This window comes from Equus caballus, chromosome 6 (assembly GCF_041296265.1).
Source record: "Equus caballus isolate H_3958 breed thoroughbred chromosome 6, TB-T2T, whole genome shotgun sequence".
Lineage (NCBI taxonomy): Eukaryota > Metazoa > Chordata > Mammalia > Perissodactyla > Equidae > Equus > Equus caballus.
In genome coordinates this window covers 49,545,667-49,564,202 of record NC_091689.1, presented here as the reverse complement: position 1 = coordinate 49,564,202, position 18,536 = coordinate 49,545,667, and the positions used below count along the sequence as shown (strand labels likewise).

Sequence of the window (18,536 nt, the reverse complement as noted above, 5' to 3'; positions counted from 1 at the left end):
GAAGGAACACTACCAAATTTCTTTTACAAAGCTAGCATTACCCTAATATCAAAGTCATATAAGGACACTACAAGAAAAAAAATCTACAGGCCAATATTCCTGGTGAATATAGATGGAAAAATCAGAAAAGATATTTGCAACGCTTACAACAGACAATGGACTAGCATCCAACCGTATTTGAAAACATCAACAAAAACAGAGGATACAGACTACCCACAAGTAAAAATGGGCAAAAAACTATAAAAGCCTTTATCCAAATAACTAGTACACATATACAAAGATGATCGTTCTTAGTCATAATCAGAAAAACACGCAAAATTTAGCCACCACAAGATAGCGTTATAGGCTTTAGAATGGCAAAATTTAGTACATTCCAGCACTACCAAATATCAAAGAGATTATGAAGTAACAGCAACAATGATCCATCGAAGATGGAAATGTGCAACCATTTTGAAAAACAGTTTAATATTATCTAAAGTAAAGTAAAGTAGCAGATAATCATTCCCAAGGAACAAGGAATTCTACTCTTGGGTGTTTTTTCTACAGAAACTAGTGAAGGTCTTGGGATTATATTCACCAGGATACATGTAAAGAATGTTCCTTGTTGCCATTTTCATTAAAGCCCCAAAAAACAGGAAACACTTCAGATGTCCATTTAAAGAATTAATTTAATTACTATTGCAGGAATTAAAACTAATGATCTACGTAGCTACATTTGACAACAAAATTGGATCTCACAAACATAATATTAAAGAAAGTCACCATATATATAATTTTTATATATAATTATATATAAATAATTTTATTTGTCTAGATTTTGTTTTTCTGGTTTTTCTTTATATTTTGAGCACATTATTAAAAAATTTGTTCTAACTTTATGCATTATATATTCAGAAGAGTGGTAAATGTCAGGAGGAGGTACAGTTGATGCAAAGGCATGAAGTGGAAAAAGCAAGGTATGTAGCTAATCATGTCAAATTATTTTAGCAATTGCCAAATCTAATTTTATTTTTTCCCAAATAAATCACCTTAATACATACTAGAGGTTCTCATTATATAAGGATGATTGGTACTGGAAAAAGCTATTTATATAAACTGACATAAAAGAAGGACTAACATTTCATAATAAATGGTGGGGGAGTGGATTTCTCTGGGCTTTATTTTGAAAAATACATCAAAATATTTTTGAAAATAAGTTGATCTTGTACTTAAAATTTAAGCTGCAATTGTGTATATGCAGTAATTATTAGAGTGAGGAAAGAAACAAGTGTTGAGATCTTTGGAGGCCATTACTTTTGAACATCATCTTATAATAGTATGACAGCACAACTGTACCTCACGTTTGACTTTTGTAACATGATCATATAATGTGCCATTTTGCAAGAAAAAAGGAATACTTTCCAGATTTTAGTTTTCCCGAGTGTCACGTAATACTTCATTCTTCAATTCGCTCTCCTTTGAAGCATCTACCAATCTTCTTCATGTCCCCGCTTATTTTCTATATTTAATCATTAACTTGCGTAACTCTGATATTCTCCTTTTTGTCAGTGACTTTGCCTGTGATTTAAACAAATCTCTAATATTACTTTCATGGCTCTCATAAAATCATAAATACTTTGAAAGCAATTTTAATTTGCATAGCACACTACTTTTGCACTATATTATCAAGTTTTAGCATCTGACAGCTAGTGAAAGACAGTTCACATGTTCTTGATGTCATGAGAGAGATAGAGGCTAATGCCAGGTTGGAAGGGAGGGTGAATGGGAGCCAATTTTGTAGACGTCTGTTCTTCAGTGAATAATTCTGCTTAAAATAACGTTTTTAGTGTTTATTGCTTTCTTACATAACCTCATAACTGCAGTGATTCTGTGGATGAAAGCTTGGAGAATGAGGCCTTTCATCATAACAGGTTAAAGTGAAAGATGCTTTAACACAATTCTTAAGTGATTCTCACAGCTCTCACGTGATGTAGTCAAGACAGATATTATTTCCACTCATCACTTGATTTAGAAAGCTTACATGATTCTTTCAAGGTCCCAGAATTATTGAATAACATAGCTGAGACTTATACACAAATCTGTTCCTGCACCAAAGTTCTGTTTTATCTAATGTATTATGCTACCTCCTGGTGGTACAAACTTGTATTCACAGGCATCTGGAAACAGTTATATTGTTTCCCTTTCTTAATGATTTGGGAAGATTGAAGATCTTTTACTTGTTTACTTGTCCATCATTACAGTAATTTCTGCTGTATATCAAACATGCTCTTTTTCAATATTTGAATCTTTCTGAACTTATATAATTTTATGCTTTGGACATGTTGGGAGGAGCTAATTATATGAATAGTTAATATCATGGAATGTTTATTTTTATCCCAGGCATTGTACTACGTACCCTAAAAGTTATGGAACTATTATTATTATTCCTACTTTAGTAGTGAAATAAGTAAATCTTGTAAAGTCTATGTAACTTGTCAATATAATGCAGCTAGTATAAGCCAAGCAAAGGCTCACACTCACTTCTCCTACAAAGTCCATCCTAGTAAGCATGAATTACACTTCCTACTATAGTTTACCCTAATTATAATTTTTGTTGAGGCTCTATTCTTTCACTGTCTGTTTACTGTTTCTCCAACACAATATCTTCTGACCACCAAAAGCTTCAGATCTTTTAAAATCATTCTTTGACTGATACCTTGTTCAGGTGTTAATTTGTTAAGCATAACAAACAAATATCTGATTACCCTATGATCTATGAATGTACCACTTTTCCATGATAAGTAATCAAGAGCTTGTTCTGAAGTGTGCACTAATTTTGCCACTCCACTCCTGACAAAGAGATTGATGGTGAAAAAATTCTTCCCTAAATGCTTTAATGCCTAGATCCAAAGAACAGCTCTAGAGCTGCTGTCCAATAGATAGCCATTAATCGTATGTGACTATTTAAATTATCTCATTTAAATTAATTATAATTAAATAAAATTTTAAAATCTAGCCACATTTCACGTACTCAAGAGTCACATGTGGCTAATGGCTACAATTTTGGGTGCAATGATATAGAATATTTCATCATTGCAGAAAGTTAACTGGACAGGGCTGGTCTAGAATAAAGATAACAGTTTTCTTCCAGATGTTGAGCAAAAGGAATTTCAGCCCATTTGTTCTCAAACAATGAACATCGTATAACTCAATACATTTTAAGGCAATTGTGAACAATAACCCTCTTAACAAAGAAGTATAGACCTTAAGAACCAAGTGAAGCAAGACTGGATATATGATGAGGGTGTTTAAAGAGAACCTTTAAATAGGGGATCAAGTACAGATACCTTTAAACCAAATAGCAGCACAAGTCTGAAAATGAAAGAAACTTCTGGTGAAGGGTGATTTCTTCCAACTTCTCATTAAAACATCCTGCAACACAGATGACGTGAGAAAAGTTCAGAATGGTACCATTAATTAAATTATAAAATGAATATGTGTCAGAATACGGAAGAAATTTCTACAAATACAGCAACTGATGGAACAGAATTAATCGAGTTCGTTAATGGACAGTAGGTGTTTTACCACCTTAGCCACGATAGATAGACAACTGAGAAGGGACTAAAAAAGTAGCCTTTGCGTACTAATAGCATTAATTCTAATGGGCATCTTTAAAATAAGTATGGAGAAAAGAAGGAGAAACTGCACAGATGAGCAATCCTATGCTAACTTAGGAAATGACATTAGGAATAGTGCAGCAGGCCAGTGAAGATCCCCTACTTGAGAAGAGGATTCCTTTGATTTTTGCACACTAGCTACACCACAACTTTATAGATGCAATAAATAAGTCATAGAATTTTCACAACTGAGGGTAGAATATAGTCCATAGCTCCACCTAAAGAGCTGGAATAAAGAGTTCAGCAAAGAGTCCCTTTGCATCGCTTTTGGTTTGGAGCACCTCCATTCTTAGAGTCCTGACGACAGCAGTAACAGAAGGTTTGGGCCTGTCTACCCTGAATGCTTCTTTCTCCTCTGAACCAAAAACACACTTTGTGATCTTCTTCCACTGGGCTAAGAGGCCACTTAGGTTTACTCATGGAGAGGAGTAGCAGCATTTGGTAATACTGTCAAGTACTAGAAATTAGAATATCACTATATGACCAAACTGCTCTCCAGTTCTGTATTAGAGATAGATGTTCTAAAACTTGCCAATTCTTTAATGAAAATGTCCAGAAACTGAGGGCTATACTTTCAAATTTAATGATATTTGGTTGCATAGCAGGATGTATCTCCATCCAAGGATGAGAAAACAGAAAGATATGCATTTTATGAACACATTCCTCTGTGCAGAAGAAAAATAATGTTATGAGAAGAAACAGAAAAAATCTATTACTCTGAAAAATATTTACCTCAGTTAACTCTCCAAATTTGAAAATATATTAAACAATAAGTGTTCAGAGCAGTTGAAATAAAGAGAATAAACAGCAAAAATTTCAAAGATAACTCTGAAAGAAATAACAGAGAGAATTGAATATTATCAGACATCGAACATATTTCAAAACTTAATTTTTCTGATGTGAATCTGACATAAGAGAAAGATAAATGAAACAAAATATGTAATCTATAAATATATAATTTCATGCAAAAGTATTAAATCTGTTTTCTAGATGGTAAAATGAATCAATGGAGAATAAACACATCACTCACTAAATGTGTTGAACCAAATGGGTCACAATTTTGTGGAAAAATTATTTTATTTTATACTAGGCACCAAGATAAATTCTAGGTGAATGAAATATGTATGCATGTATGAATCTAAATGGAATTTTCCATGAATACCAATACTCTGTCTTTAAAAGCTAAAAAAATATTGAATTGTATAATGGGTTAAATGGCTATTTAAGCTCAACATATTTAACTCTATAGACAAAAATAACTAAATTTCAAAATAATAAATACTGAAATATTTTCAGTGAATACTGCAAATAGTAAATACATTGATTATATAAAAATCTCATATAGGACATGAAGGGACTCTGACTGGGACATCAGCAACATCTTGTTTGCTAAGATTCATTTTGGCCAATCTGGATGCCCAAGAAATTGTTCTTTCTGTCTGTTGCTGCTTCACGATATCCTTCCCATAAACGTATGCTTGGTTGAAGAGGAAGTCTTTCTGAGCAAGAAAAGGATCCTTCTTTAATGCTAATGCTCTGTCCTTCCACATTAGCATTCCCCTTATGGGATTTCTAAATAACAGACACAAATCAAAAAGAAAAAACATCAATACTCCAATAGATTTATGGAAAAAAATCAGAAAATTATTAGTAAAACAGTAAATATAAGTAATAATTTAATGTATGGGGTGTTATTAACCTAACTTACAGATTAATAATCAAGGACACTAAAATCATACCTAAAAGAAGTTCCACCTACAATTTTCTACCTAGTGAATTAACATAAAAATGATAATAATTAGTATTTTTTAAGTGCTATGAAAAGGCCAGTCATACGTAGTTTGTGGTCATGTAAGTTGTTTTATAAACAATTTGGCAATAACTAAAATATTAATATATCACTTATTATTTAAGTAATAAGTAAGTGATTATTCATTATTTATTGATGATTTAAAATGTTTAAATAATTTGACCAAGTAGTTGCACTCTTAGAAATTTATACATTTAAAAATTCTTAAATACAAAAAACAATTTCTACAGGTATATTTCTTGCCACAATAATTTTAAAAACAAACATTGGAAATAATTTCTATCCAACAATAAGAGAGTTCTTAACTAAACTATGGAAAATTTAACTGATAGAATATGATGCAGCAAATAAAATTATAGTTACAGTAATAATGTGGAATAAGAGAGCTTTTCCCCCCAATGACTAATAATACAGTGATGAAATTTAGAGATTAAAGTGTATGATGTCATGTGTCAATGCCCAATAGCCAAAGATGACCAAGAATAAACCAATAATCAAACAAAGTTGCTTTACTTCCTCTTGCCTTGAGAGAGACTCCACTCCATGGGGAACAATGGGCTTCTCAGTAAAGGAATGTTAGAAAAGACTTATTACAGAATTTGGGTTTATGTTAGATGATTTGGGGGAGTGTTAAGAAAGTAAGGCTTTGCTCTAAATTGGAAACAGTCAGGAAGGGAGAGTGACTTTGTTTGGATATTTTAAGGAATCTTATCCAGGAGGAAAAAATGAAGCGAGACTAAAGCTGTAATCTGTAAAGAAGCAGTAGTCAATCATGTTAGCAGGGGGAGGGGAGTTATTTGGTATTTTCATGGATTTTGTGACTTTGTTTTGTTGTAGTTAGACAATTATGAGATGGTCTTGGCTTTTTTGTTGTTCATTCCTTTGTTTTGGAGGTTTGGTTTCGTTTTATTATGGTCACAGAGTGGCTTTGGCTGAGGTTGGTGTCCTGTGATGCTCTGTCTGTTCAGCAGGAAAATGCCAAGGGCCGACTGAATGCCAGGCCAGCTCCTGGCAACTTCAAGTCCTGGCTCTTGGTGCCGGGCCATTCCCACATGTCGGGGGCAGCTTTCTCCTTCTTATCTATAAAGGAAAGCTGGCTCCAACTGAACTGGATACCCATATCAAGAATTTGGCCACTTGATTTGAAAATTCAGAAGTTTGTTTGTGTCCAGGGAATCTAATTTATGGAAACTAAAGTAAACATGAGATTCAGGTACACATGGAAATGCAGCTATATCGATGTTTACACAGAAGGACAGTTATAAGAACCATAAGCATAAGTCCTCCTCCACTGTGAATTCTCTTTCTGTGGTCAGTCAAAGCAAAGAACTGAGACTCTTACTAAAAGTCCCTCAGCCAATATATACAAAGAAACTTACCGAGAAGATTGTGGTAACGCAATTCCTTAATTAAGATGCCTCTTCCCTAGAAAACATTGGTCAAACACCAACTAAATTTTATATATTTCTTACTTTCTCACTGGACTATCCTCCTCTTCTGTTTATTTACTTTCTTTTCCTTAAATGTTGGATGTTAGCTTTAACATTATTTTTTTTTTCATGAAAAAAGTCCAAATTGCCTGGAGCTGTATTCTAATGGTTTGATTGAAAGAGGCTTTCCAATTCTTAGTTAAAATTTTTTGCTTATGATCTAAACGTTAATGTCATAGTCCAGCTCTCAAAGGACAATCTCTTCCTCCTCATTTCAAGCTTAAAGGTCACCAAGACTAATGAAAAATAAAAACAAACATTATTAATTTGTTTAACCTGTGTCATTAAAAATGACATAAATAGGTATATAAATGGTAGGAAATGGCAATAGTGTTTATATTAGGATAGCAGAAGTTTACATTTGTCTTTTTCTTTGGCTTACAGATCTTTTATATATTTCCATAACTTATAAGAAAGAAAAAATACATATAACAAAGTATTTTATAGTTGTTATTAAACCTCTGTGACTAATCATCTTCACATAAAATGTGTAATCTTTAATTCAACCTTTTTTAAGGCCCAAAACAAGCCAAATTTAATGTCCTTAGAGTTAAGGACTTTGTCAGCAGCTTATATTCTGAAATAATTTAATTCATTAATGGAAAAAGATGTCACTTCTAGAGATTTCAATACGTCTTTTTTCTTTCCTTTTTTAAAGAAGCCCAACTCTGTCCTTGAACAAAGAATGCTTACTAAGTGTCTGTGTAAGACACAGCTGGAGAACTAAGCTACGTCGATTTAACAATCTCAAGATATGTCTTACCCACTGGAGAATCTTTCCTACTTCAACCAAAGGGATAAGTCTGCTACAATTTTCCTGATAACAAGCTAATGGCAATGCTGGAAAAAGTTGAAATTGCCCCATTCAGATGACAGTGATCTAAAATTGTTCTATAGTTTTTCCAACTTGTGACACAAATACTAAAGAGCTAGGATGTCACTGTATATGTTGTATTTGAATGACTCATTTTCAGCTAAAATTTACTAAATTTTCAGCTAAAATTTTAAGCTAAAAGATACTAAGCTAGATTTATAGTTTATTAAATAATGTCATCTGCAGAAAAAAGTGAACACATTTTAATAAGTCTCTTTGAAATACCTTTAATCCTTTCCCCAGTTTACATCCAGAGGATCTGGAGGCAGGTGATATGTCTTGTATGTGTCTGCTTAATATGTTCTAACAGAGGCCTATATTAGTGAATTTTGGGTTAAGATTTTCATTTCCTTTATTAAATTCCCTTTTCCTTGTGAAATAGTAATATGAAATGAGCTGCTACATAGTTTTTATTTCTTTTATGGCTACTAAATATTTAATATGTTTAAATATTTTATTCAAAGGCAGGACTAATTATTCAGTCCTCTGATTCTGGGTTTCAATTATACTTACACTGGAAGCTTCATATGATCATATCAATTGATACAAAAAGAGCAGTTGACAAAATCCAGTAACCATTCATGATTAAAACTCATAAACCTAGGAAAAGAGAAAGTTTGATTTTGATAAAGACAATAAACCTCCAGTTACCTTCATACTTAATAGTGAAAGACTTGAGTGCTTTCCCCCTAAGATCAGAAAAAAGGCAAAGAGGCTCACTCTCACTTTTACTCAACATTGTATTAGGAATTTTAGCCAGTGCAATAAGACAAGAAAAAGAAATAAAGGGCATATATATTGTAAAGGAAGAAATAAAACAGGCCCTATTTGCAGATAACATGATTGTCCATGTACAACATCGCAAGGAATCTCAAAAAAAAAAAGTTACACCTAATGAGTTCAGCAAGTTACATTATATAAGATCAACACATACAAATACACACACACAAGTTTGTATATAACAACAAAAAACTTCTATATGTGAATATTAAAGACACAATACCATTTACAATTCTTCCAAAGAAAATGAAGTACTTAAGCAGAAATTTAACAACATTTTTATAAGATATGTATACTAAAAACAACAAAATGCCATCAGGGAAAACTGAGTGAAGGATTTATAGAATCTCTCTGTATTTTTTCTTACACTTGTATGTGAATTATCTCAAAATAAAAGTCTTGAAAAATAAGAATCAAAGAAAAATTTTAAAAGGTAATCTTTATAATGAAAAATAATCACATAAAGGAACTATCAGAAGACAGTTATGAAAAGCAAAAATGTCAATTTTCACTTCAAACAATGACTCAATAGTTTATAATTCCCTGTATAGGAACCTGCCACTCCCTAAGCCTTGATGAGAGGTTGTCTGGTACAGTGTAGTAAAATATATATTGTAGTTCCTGTGCCATTGATTGAGAAATACAGAATTTTAAACACTTTTCCTCATCTTATATGTGACAATAACATGTTTCAAAATCCACAATATGGATTTTTAATCAATTATTCATTCATTCACTATTGTGCATCTACTATAAGCCACATACATTTCTAGGTACTACAAACACATCAGTTTTTTTTAAAAAAGTGAAGTTTCTATTTCCACTCTAGAAAGAAGATGCAGAAGACATTTAAAATGCATATTATGGGGCCAGCCTTGTAGCGTAATGATTAAGTCCAGCGTGCTCCACTTCCGTGGCCTGGGTTCACTGGTTCAGATCCTGGGTGTGGACCTACACCACTCATCAAGCCATGCTATGGCAGCATCCCACATATAAAATAGGGAGAGGAAGATTGGCACAGATGTTAGCTCAGCAACAATCTTCTTCAAGCAAAAACAAGGAAGAGTGGCAACAGATGTTAGCTCAGAGCGAATCTTCCTCACTAATGAAAAAAAACGTATATTACATGTCAGGCTATATTATATGTCAAGCTACAAATAGCTTGAAGAAAAATAAAACAGATTTGGGTGATTACAGAGGAAAGAAAAGATTGTCAGAAAAATGTTTCTGATAAGATGGCATTTGAGGAGAAATTTGAAGGAAATAAGACACAAGCCATGTTGGAACCTGGGAAGAGGGTGTTCCAGGAAGAAGAAACAACAAATACGAAGGCCTGAGGCAGAAGGCTTGGCTCAAGGAGAACAGTGTGACAGTACCACAGGCAACGAGAACTGTGGTAAGATACAAATTTGAAGAAGGACAGTAGATGGGGGCCTGATTATGTAGTAACTTTTGAACTTCTAAAACCTTCAGGTTTTACCCTGTGAGACAGGAAAGCAACTGAAGTTTTGCCATGAGGCTTACATCATCAGATTTACATTTTTATGAAATCATTCTGATTTCTGTGTGCAGAATAGACTATGCGGATGAGGAGATAGGTGCAAGGACACCAGTCAAGAGCCCATCACAATAATCAGGTGAGAGGTGAAAATGATTTGCACTGGTTGGTATCCATTTTTAAGGTAGATATATCTTGAAGGGAGAGAATATCTGGATATGCTCTGGATTTATTTTGATGGATTAGATATGAAATATGAGAGGAAAAACAACTAGTAGAATGTATTTGATAATTAATGAGAAAAGAGAGAGAAGCCTGTATAGAGTAAAGGATTACACTTTCAGTTTGGGTCATGTTAAATGCTAAGTGCCTATTAAATATCATCACAAGGATGTCAGGAATCTAGTCGAATACATTAGACTGGAGCTCAGGTAAGAGACTAGGTCTAGAGATATAAATGTGGCTAGCATCAGCCCACAGATGAGACTGAATGACATCTAGGAAGTAAGTGCAGATAAAAGAGTCCAAGAACTGGAGTACTCCAACACTTAGAGAGTGGAAAGAAGAAAAGAAACCAGCAAAGGAAATTGAAAATGGACCAATGATAAAAGAAGAATCCTGGAAAAAATATTGGTGTTTTGAAGAAAGAATTTCAAGGAGGTAATAATCAAATATGTTAAATATTGCTGATGGTTAGGTAAGATGATAGCTGAGACGTGGTCACTGTATAATTTTTTAAAAAATAACTTACTTTTACCAAGCCAGGAAATAGCCAACACATTTTCCAAAAAGGCTTTGTGAAGCTACTTAGTGAAGTTCCCAGTAGTCTTAGTGAAAACCAACTTAACACCACAATCAGCTCTTAGTGGAAGCAACCTTTTCAATTCTTAAGGTAGGAACAGAACGCCAAAAACCTCTAGATCCAAAATAGGTGTAAGCTAGCAAATTAGGCTTTGTCTCTGTTAACAGTTCTAGCTTTAATGTACGTATACGTGTTCCAGAAATCAGGGTTCCAATTCTAATAAAATGGTAAATTAAAATTACTATGTAGGTTCAGATACTAAGATTGCAAATTTGTATAGAACTCTTTATTCTCTTTATCCTTCATAATGACTAACTTTGGGATATTTGCCAGAACTCTTGGCTGACATTCAATGTAACCCTACATAATTATTTTATTTTATCATTTCACTAGAATTAAAGCCAGGATCTCTGGAACTCTCAATAGTCTAAGTTTTTTCAAATGGACATAAATGAACCCTTCTTCTTCTCTACATATCAACTGTGAATAACTGTCACAATGTAGCAGCATTTTCATAAGTTCTTTAAAGCTTTGGGCACATGGAATGTCTAATGTTTGTGAAACAATAATGTCACAATTATATACAGAAAATATTTATTTGAAATTCTCCTTGTACAATTTAAGTTCTAAAGATGCAAAAAACCAGAGTCATACGTTAATAAAACATTAAAATAATATGAGCTCCCCATTAACTTGGCACTGATTTTGTAATTACATAAAAAATACAAGATGTCTTGCATATTAAATGATTCATCATTAAAAGTGTCAAACTAAACACATTTTTTACATCTCTAGCTTTCTACACTATATATATGTCTATAAGTTTATATGTCTTTTTTTTTTTATTAAAGATTGGCGCCTGGGCTAACAACTGTTGCCAATCTTTTATTTTTTTTTTCTGCTTTATCTCTCCAAACCCCCCCTGTACACGGTTGTATATCTTAGTTGCAGGTCATTCTAGTTGTGGGATGTGGGATGCCGCCTCAACGTGGCCTGATGAGCGGTGCCATGTCCGCGCCCGGGATCTGAACCCTGGGCCGCTGCAGTGGAGCGCATGAACTTAACCACTCGGCCACGGAGCCGGCCCCCATATGTCTTATACAAAAGACTATATATATATATACACACATACACTTAAGACTATATATATATACACAGACACACACACTTTGGAAATATTCTTCAGTACTGTGAAGTTGGTTTGTGAACTGGAGACAAAACATTTAACAGCTATTATGTGCGTTGGGGAGCATGAGTCATAATCATCAATTCACAGACTTAAAGCAACAGTATTTAAAGGAATATACTTAAATGAACAGTAAATTTTTTTGATTTGACAGCAACCTCTTCAGAACAGATAATAGTCAAAAAACTTTTAGATCTGTTCTGGATCAGATCTTTGGAATGTTAAAGAAGTTTGTCTCTTAAAGATGAATGATGAACAGGCCATAGGACACAGTAATTGAGATTTCAGTTCATTATAAGCAGAGTTATTTTATCTGGATTGTCAGATGTCTACTAGGTTATTTGCACAACTAGTCTTCCCTTCCTCTGTGTTCACTGGAGGCCTGGTAGAAGTCCTTCACTGGATGACTCCTTAGGGGTAGTGTACCTGTTTTACTGAAAGACTGTGATCTCACTACTGTAAGGGTAAAAGTTGAAAAAGAACTAGCCTGGTTGTGGGGAACTGAAAATTTTCGGTTTCAGATTTAGTGCTACTAACTGAGCAGCAAGAAGAAGAACAGTTTTCAGAATTATTGGAGGAGTACAGATGTCTACAAGTTTCCAACCGATATCACCACTAACTCTTTTATTTGTTTTTCTTGTTTTTTAATATGAGGCTGGGGAGAAAAGTTAGTTGATTAGTACGAGAGAAAGAGTTTGCTCTGGGGGAAACAGCATATAGTCATGTGCCACATAATGATGCTTTGGTCAACGACAGACCACTACGTGACAGTGGTCCCATAAGATTAGTACCATATAGCCTAGGTGTGTGGTAAGCTATAATGTCTAGGCTGTGTAAGTACATTCTATGATGTTCACGCAATGACAATATTAACTGATGACACATTTCTCAGAATCCCCATCATTAAGGGACACATGACTGCATTCCTTTTCACTTCTGTATCTTATTAGTCATTTTGAGTAGGATTGGGAGTGACGTCGACGCTCTTGGCAGCTGCAGATGTCACTTAGTCTTTTCTGCTTCTGCAAGAAGAAAGAACTTGATTTGACCTGGCGATTTGAAAACTTTGATGTAAGTTTTAACTCCAAGATAATGTTTATGTCTTCTAAATTTGGCACAAGTGGAGTTGTCCCAGCATCTCTCCTCGATCTGGAAGTGGGTTTCAGAAGGTTAGCCTCTGCCCCATCAGTCATGCTCATTGCACTGTGCACCTGATGCTCCACTCCACAGATGAGATTTCAGATTAAGTGAGTAGCCATTCCAATTCTGGATATATGCTGTCTTGTAATTTCATTTGACGTTTTGACTTGGGTTTGTTGTCTTGTCTATAAAAATGGATGATTCTTTAGATAAAAAGCAGTTGAATTTTTATCAATCTCATCTAAAGGAATCAAAAGATCATCATTACATTGTGTATCTTGCCTTTTTACCTTTCCACTGGGTTGATTCAATTTTTGATCCAAGCTGCTAAAGCATTTTCCTTGTAATGTATGCAATATGAGTTGTATATGCCTGATAGTTTGATAGTCTGTCAACTTCCAGGACCATGTTGTTACTTTTGCCAACATCCCCTACATTGATTTCTGTTCTCCTCACTCCATTTGTCATATTATGTTCTGTGTTAATTGGAAAGAAACATTTCATTCTATCATTTTCTTGGTTTGGGCCCAAAAACTCAATTTTCTTACTCAGCCAACTGCCACCTCGTCATTGTTTGTATGGTGTGTCATAACATATGGTCCTTCTCCATCTGTGTTTCCAGCTTCTTGCTTTATTCCATGGAGTTCTGTGAGGACTCTCCAGTATCACTGCCAGGGGTTGAGTCAGTATCATTTCTGGCATATGTTTTATACATCAGTAGATACAGAAAAAATGTCTTGTGACTTCAGAGAAATATTTTCAGCCTCTTTTTTAGGCATTGCATTCAGTTCATTTTTATCTATCTCTTCAAGCCTGGATTAAGAACTTATTCCAGACTTCAGTGATGCTGTGGCTGCAAAAGTCATTTCTGGGCAATCAGACACAGAAGTCTCACCTGTCAGCATGGGGGCAGGGCACTGTTGATGACTGGGAAGTCAATGGCCAAGGACGTAACTGGGTTGGGTAACTTTTCAGCAGAGTTTTTTCTGAGTGCTATTTGCATCAACAGCTTCTACTGACTGCAGAGCATTCATGTGGTTCTTCTCATCACTTTTATGTGGGAAGTACTCTAGAGGGTGGAGAGGGTGATATTTGCTTTGTTCTTCTCAAAGACAAATCCCCAAAGATGTGGTACTGAGCTGTGGGAAGCCTGTTCTCACTATACTTGTTTCACAGAGACTCTAACTTGTTTCATCGACATTCATGGAATGCACTGCAAAAAAAGCTGGTCTCCCTTGGGTGTGGGAAAGTTCCTGTGGGGCACTCTGAGGCTCTAGCATTGAAGGCAATGGATCTCATGTCTTCTTAGGTGGATCTGATGGCAGGGAGTTGAAATACACAATTTGGAAATTATAGTGAAAGTCCTAAAATTCAGACAAGGCTTACTTATTAGAAGTAAATATTGATGTAACACTTGCAGTTTGCTCCTGCTTTCTCTTACTACTTTGGAAAAAGCCGAGAAACCATTTTTCTTTCTCTTCCATAATGTCTAGGTTTTGTGATGTTGGGCAAGACTCTTTGCTGACGTCCACGGCATATCATTCTTTCTGTCCCAGGTCATTAAGGGATTTTGTTGGGTAGAGAAGCTCCTGAGTTTGACAGAGTGGGTTGATCAAAACCAACAGTTGCTGCAAATAACAGGGAGACGTAACTAACTCTCACTATTGTTTTCTGGATTTTCTTTTCTTTTTGGAACTTTGCAATGACTATATTACCATGAAAACTAAAATACATTTCTGAATTTGGAGTGATGGAAGGCAGACAGTAAAAATCAGATATTACTTAAAAACGTTTCAATTCAATTTACCAAAGAATCTATTAGATTGTTAAGTGTTACACACAGCTTCAAAAGAATAAGGCCTTCCTTACAGATATAGAAAATCAAACATTAAAATAACATCAACAGTATTCCAAACAACCACGTAAAATTTCCCTCAACAATTCATTCAGCTTTATGTCACTAATTCTTATTCCACTGGATCTTGGCTTAGCAACCTCGTGAAGTTGTCTGTTTCTCAACTGAAAAGAGTTTGGAAATCCTGATCAGCACACTAGAAAGGGCTGAGCATTGTCCAAGCAAAGCCACCAGAAGCTTGTCCCCAAGAGTCTATTCTTTGGAGTGCAGGGAATTTGAAGTGCCTGGTGCACTTCTGATCTATGGAGCTCTGAGGTGGTCCTTATTCTTTGAAGTCACAAACTCTGACCTCTAGCTGGTTGCAGACCCTTCAGACATGTGTCAGAGTAAAATAAAGCTATTTGTAGATGACAGCTGCACACTTTTTCTTTGGCCCATTTCACAGCAGATGAAACGGAAGTTCAAAGAATTTGAGTAGCTTGTCCAGGATCACAGAGGCAGTATAGTGCAGATAGTCAAGGATTCCCACCAGGAAGCCTGGTTCCTACACCTTAATCCTAAACTGTCACACAAAATTGCCCTTGGGCCTACGTGTTAGTGCTCTTGGCAAAGCCACTTGCCTTCTGAGCACAGTCAGAGGAGCCTTCTCAGTCTTAAGAGTCTCAAGCTCCATAATCAGCCCTATCCCTCTCCGGTTTTGAGGTGCTTCTGTTGATGTACCTCCTTCAAGTAAGCCCCAGGGGCCTACGGTTTGGAGCTGTCTTTCCCCATATGACTGGAGAGAATTTAACTCTGAGACTAACCCCTTTGAACCGTGAGGGGCTGAGACAAGACCACTGCTAGTCACGCAGTGCCCTTTGTACACAGGAGGAAAAACACCCCTTGGGGGGGGGATACTTTTTTATAAAGGTACCTCCTCTGAGTTAAAGAATTACAAAAGGTGCCCCTTCTGGGCTGAGGTAGCACCACCTCAATCCACCCAAATACAGGACTTATGAGTTTTCTTAAAATTGATCACTCGTCTCACAGTTTTCTCCTATTATAAGTGTCGGGTTCTTTTCGACTCCAAAGTTGTTTACTTTAAAATTACTTTCTCGTCTTCCAACATTCCGTTTGGAGTATTTGGCTTAGAGATAAAGAAATTCTTTACAACTGACAGATCAACAGCGCAGCTTGAAGGATTTAACGATACTGTGCACACAGGAATATCAACAAGTCCATCATCGGTTTACTGCCAGGAATGTAGTAGAGTGGATAACATTTCCGGTAGAGAGATAAATGTCTATGTCATGTTTTCTTTCTGTTCCATGAGGAAAGTAGAAGATTGTTCAGAACGTCAACGGAAGATACAGTGTATTTGGTCTCAGCTTGAGGAAGTGGTGCACTGGCTTTAGGTTTTTTGTCTTTGCGGAAGAGGGGGTGGAGCAGGTGCGGGGAGCTGCTGGCGGATAGGTGGGTGGGGACATCCTGCTCTCAAAGGGACTCAACTGTCCGTTGCCCTGCAGAGCTCTGCACTCTCCCCAGGCTTCTCCTCCCACTCATCGCTCCTGTTCCTGGTCTGGCAGGCGCGGTTCAGCTCTCCAGCCGGGACTTGAATGGAGAAGAAAGTGGCAACTTCTCCGTAGCTCAGGCCAGCGCCTCCCTTGCCCCACGGGCGGGGTTCCTTGGGGCTCCCCAGGCGCTGCAAGGATTTTCCCAGGCCCTGAACCATTCTCCTGCCCTGAGCTCAGGACCTGGTCCCACCTCCGCTGGACCACTGTCTGGAAGTGGGAGCGAGACTGGTTGCATGTGGGCCAGGGAGGCAGCTGGCCAGACACAGGGGAAGGAGAAGGGGGTGTGTGTGTGGAGGAGGCGAGAGGTGGTAGCTCTGGATTGCGACTAATGGAGGTCACTGGTGACCTTGACAGGAGCAGTTTTGGTCAACTGGTAGGAAGAAAAAACACTGCAATTTCCCTATATGGGTTCAGGAGAGAATGGGAGGAGAGTTAACTGAAGAGGGGGATTATACACATCTCTTTTGAAAAGATGTGCTGTGAAAGGAGCACTGAAATAGCTGATAATTATACTCATTACAGTGCAATAGTGATTACAGCTGTTTATCTTTAACCCAAAGGAATCCTGAACTTTCCTAGGCAGTGCTTTATGTTAACTTATTTAGGAGTTAAATCAGTTAGCTTGAAACCATTGATTGTTTTATTCCTGCCAGAGAGCCAAATTCTTAGGGAATAGGGAATAGGGCATAAAACAAATGAGTTTGGATGGAATGGCTAATGATGGAGAAAAATCTGCTAAGCGCAATGTTGTTGAAAAGGGTGACCTGGCAGAGGACAACAGAGGCAGGACTGGAGCGTCAGAGTTTCAAATTGGGTACTAGAAACTGAATAAACTGAAGGAACAGTGTTGAAGAGGAATAGAAAAACACAACATTCTTTGCAATTTTGCTCAAGACACTCCATGCTGACAATCTTCTCATTATCTTATTTGCGTTTTGCCACGAGAGGTCTCTAGAGCTCAACTTTGTCCGTCAGCGATGAAACCTTGTGACAAAACATGCTAATAGTTTTCAAAGAAAGATGAAATACAGCTGAAAAGCAGAACGATCTCCAAAGAAAAACATATGCAATAGTCATGATCCAGGATCCAAATGAACTGGTGAGGACTTAATCATGGCTGAAAATATTCATAGTTTTAATATTTAATTATTAGCAAAGAAATTTTCTTTGCAATCATATTTTTATGTTATTCCTTTCTGTGACTTAAAAAAATAATAATCCATTGTAAGAAGGGTATTTTGAGTCTCTCATTGAGGGATTACCTACTTGTTACGGTTTTTGGCTCCTGGGAAATGAAACAGCTTCCTCCACTCCAAGTGTTTACACTGGAGGGTGAGCATGAGTTTATCTGAGGAGGTAAAAAGCCTGAGATGAATTTGAAGTAAGAGTTAACTAGAAAACATAATTTGACAGTGGCTTGAGGGTGTGGAGGAAGTTGAGGGGGCTTTCCGAGAAGTGGAAGCTGTGTTTTTGTCTCATCGCTCACAGGCCTGGTACTGAGTAGCTACTGTTTTTAAAATGAAATAAAACTGGAAAGGGAGTTTGGAAGTAGTTTTTCAGGAGGAAGTCAAGTAGCTTCCAAATAATCTCCTTTTCCAAATAACTTTCCCCCATATTCCTCTGACACAGCATTTTCTGTCTTTCTATCTCACAGCTCTTTCCTTGGAACAGTCTTCTTTCCCTTCTTTTTCCAGGAAATCCAATATATCCTGAAGGTTTTTAACTCCATAGATCTATTAGATAGAGGTGTCATAAACTATTATCTCCTAGGCATTATAGGGGTCAATTAGCAGAAAGAGTAAATGATTTTTGCCTTTCAAAAAGACTGTCAGAAAATTGCTCAAAATTGCTGATCAATTTTTTTGCTCAATTGCTCAAAATAAAAAAATCCT

General features: G+C 36.1%; 1 long non-coding RNA gene and 1 pseudogene across 1 annotated transcript; both read right to left on the bottom strand.

Moving 5' to 3' along the window:
• Nucleotides 1-765: 765 nt before the first annotated feature.
• LOC138924902 (uncharacterized) lies at nt 766-4,523 on the bottom strand. The gene is made up of 3 exons (XR_011440248.1): nt 4,389-4,523; nt 3,327-3,411; nt 766-1,557 (listed from the first exon to the last, which is right to left on the bottom strand). It is a non-coding gene; the product is annotated as an uncharacterized lncRNA (long non-coding RNA).
• An 8,898-nt stretch (nt 4,524-13,421) lies between these two features.
• LOC138924722 (cordon-bleu protein-like 1) lies at nt 13,422-16,802 on the bottom strand (annotated as a pseudogene).
• Nucleotides 16,803-18,536: the final 1,734 nt, after the last annotated feature.